The 3,091-nt window shown below is 47.6% G+C and overlaps 1 long non-coding RNA gene across 3 annotated transcripts; it reads right to left on the bottom strand.

Moving 5' to 3' along the window:
• Positions 1 to 589: 589 nt before the first annotated feature.
• On the bottom strand, positions 590 to 3,091 carry LOC114023733. 3 transcript variants are annotated; one of them, XR_003566826.1, is made up of 4 exons: positions 3,022 to 3,091; positions 2,770 to 2,827; positions 2,380 to 2,566; positions 590 to 943 (listed from the first exon to the last, which is right to left on the bottom strand). It is a non-coding gene; the product is annotated as an uncharacterized LOC114023733 (long non-coding RNA). The 3 variants fall into 3 exon arrangements; XR_003566827.1 differs by having other exon boundaries at positions 590 to 881; XR_003566825.1 differs by lacking the exons at positions 590 to 943; positions 2,380 to 2,566 and adding an exon at positions 2,574 to 2,638.

Genomic DNA, 3,091 nt, shown 5'->3' with positions numbered 1-3,091 from the left:
CTTGGCAGAGAGATGAAGGACTGTAAATGCAGAGTGTAACTGATGCATGGATGTAGACTTATTTTAGGAGAGGACTTCTATCTGGATTGGGTTATTTCTATGAGATTCTTTAAAGGAGCATAATAAAACCTCTTTTAATGCCCAGAAGAAGAAAAAAGAAATGCGTTAGGAAACACAGACAGAGTGACTGTTTAAAATTTAACTATACACATATGTATATAGTTGTCTTTAAAAACAATCCATATATAACAAATTCCATTGTTGCTTATAGGATCCTTTCTCTAGCTCTTATTATTAAAATGTTTGTGTTTGTTAAAAAAAAAAAGAATCGTTTGGAAGTGATGGAATTCAGGGCTGCTGGGAGGTGTCAGTACACATAGCAGTAGCTCTGGCGTCAGGAACATGTGACTTTAAATCCAGCCTCAGTCACTATTTACAAGCCGTGTGGCCCAGTGCAAGTCAGTCAACCTCTGTTTGCCTTAATTTCCTCCTCTGTAAAATGGAGCTCATAATAGCACGTCCCTCCCAGGGTGGCTAAGAGGATCAAATGAGATAAAAATTATAAAGCCCTTAGCATACTGCCCGGCACACAGTAGGTGCTTAATGAATGTGCGCTGTTATTATGGTGTTTACTGCAGAGTGGGATAAAGTTCTCTTTGATAGCTGGAGGTCCTACACTTGTAAATCAGTGAATGTTGTTAGTCACAACCACAGCATTTGACAGGTCCGCAATATTGTTCCCTGGGGCAGAACCGAAGAATCCACTTGAGATACAGCTGGGGAAGGTGAGATCGAGGTCAGTGTGCATTCAGAATTTTCTGGATTTTTCACTTTGCGTGCTCCCAGTTTTCTTACTATGACAAATGTCCATGAAGCTGAGCCTTTCCAGATACAAAGAATTACAAAAAAGAAGGCGATCTATGGCACCATAAATCCCTATTATCTGCAGATTTAAGAGAGACAGAGGAAGGCCAGGATAGCTGACCCTAGCTACGCTTTCACATGTAATATACACTCATATGTAACTGTACACATAAATAGACATACTTACACAGATGCGCATATATGTATACATGTGAGGGACTGTCTGATGTTGGCAGCTACCAGGTTGGGCGCTGTGGCAAGAGTAGGGTAAGATCTGGGTATTTTGGAAGTCGAGGCAGGGGCTGTGGTAGGCAGAGTCGTGGTGAACTGGGATGGGCTGGATACAGAGAAGCCCTGAGGCAATGGGCAGTGCTATGTGAGATAAGCTGGGTACAAGGAAGTAGCCGGAGCTTGAGCTCCTGAGGCAAGGGGCGGTGCCACGTGGGAGTGGGACGGCAGAGGACTGAGTTCCCTTTGCTTGGTCCCCTCCCTATATGCAACGTCATCCCCAGACGCCTCTTGTGACCTTCCTGACTTCCTGGGTCCCTTTGTGCAGCACTGACCCAGACCCCTCCTCCCAGTGTCTGAGTCTGACTTCCTAGGTCACGTACTCTTGTCTATGCACCAATCCCAGATGCCTCCTACGTCACTCCCTCCCCCTTGGTGTGCTAAACTCAGACAGCCACTTCTGGTATCTGACCCTACAATCATTGGCTAGTAAGCGGGCTGGGGAGGAGGGGCTAGGTAGGTGCTTAGGAACGAGCGTGGTCAGATCACACGCGCTCTCTCCTGGCTCCTGCCCTGTTGCTCTGGCCTTGCTGCTTGGGCTTGCTATGATGGCTTGCTGTGATGGCCTCTGAATAAAGCTCTGGTGTTGGCGCCTCCCGATGGCTCGTCTCTGTGTGGTTATCCGGCAGAGGACCGAAGACTCGAGTGTGAGTAAGACTCTGGTAGTGTGCTCCTTATAGGAGGAGCGGGTACCGGCGTACGGCTGGCAGAAGGTCGGCGTGCGGCCAGTATATATACACATGTGCATGTGCACATGTGCATGCGTTCGTGCATGTATGTGTGTGTGCCTGTGTAATTTGGTTGGTACAGAGAGTGGACTGTCCCTGCATATAACATCGATACTGCTGATGGGCGTGGGTTGAAGGGGATTCCTCACCCACTTGTTAGATGGAAGTCACTATCTGGGACGGCCTGTGTGTAGGTTTGTGATGGATTCAAAAGAGGACCAGTTTGGTTCCTGTGGTGATGCTTTTCCTTTCCCTTGTCCCAGGCTGACTTGCAAAATTCCTTATGCTTCTTCTAGGGGCTTTAGGTCATTTGTCTCCCACAGCTGCCTCCCTCTCCTGCACATCACTTGACCTGGCTAAACAATATTTTTATAGACTGACACCAAAGTGTTTGTAATTCAGGTGGGATAGAGGATGAGGGAGGGGAATACAAGATCCCTTTGTAGTCTCCCTGTACCTTGCTCTGAGGTCTGATGTGTCTTCCACTTTTTCTACCTACCTTTGCCCAACCTCTTTTGATGCAGCTAGCAGAAAACACACAACCAGGATGAATTGTGTCTTTGCAGGAACAGAGTAGAGAGCAAAGCATTGAGGTCACAGTCTGTTGGTTCTAGATGGATGGATGGCCTAGTTCTTCTCTTGCTTTGCCCCTGGGAAGGGAAGCATCCTCCTGTCTCCATCAATGCCTAGAAGGCAAAGGAGGACCACCATGTTGCTGCTGCCTTTACAAGGAGGAAGACCAGATGACGTAGAGGTAGCTAGAGAGGCCACAAGGTGATGAGAAGGGTAAGAGAAGAGACAGATCCACACCATCCAACCAACCCTCCAACCACCCACCCACTATTGAATCTTTTCAGTTATTGTTTGTCCCTTTCATTCATCCACTTACCCTCACTTATCCTCAGCTTTGGAGGCCTGCTCTGTGCTGGGGAAGGGCTAAGATAAACCTGAGGATGTAAAGAGAACAAAGAAATCAGTGAATCCCCAAATTTAGATCTGATATTGTCCAAGAAGAAATCCTTAACTGCCTCCACTCATGTATGGAAGGAAGAGAGCCCTGGGAGCAGCAGCACCATCAGGTTTGCTACCATCAAGTGGCAGCAGAACCATCAGGCTTGCCATCATCAGGTAGAAGCAGTACCATCAGTCTTTCCCAGGAGGCATGTCCAGACTCTATGTTAGGATCCAGAGGGGATGGGAGAGGGCTGCTC

This window comes from Vombatus ursinus, unplaced genomic scaffold (genome assembly GCF_900497805.2).
Source record: "Vombatus ursinus unplaced genomic scaffold, bare-nosed wombat genome assembly UNPS02004448.1, whole genome shotgun sequence".
Classification (NCBI taxonomy): domain Eukaryota; kingdom Metazoa; phylum Chordata; class Mammalia; order Diprotodontia; family Vombatidae; genus Vombatus; species Vombatus ursinus.
This window is presented reverse-complemented; position numbering and strand designations above follow the sequence as displayed.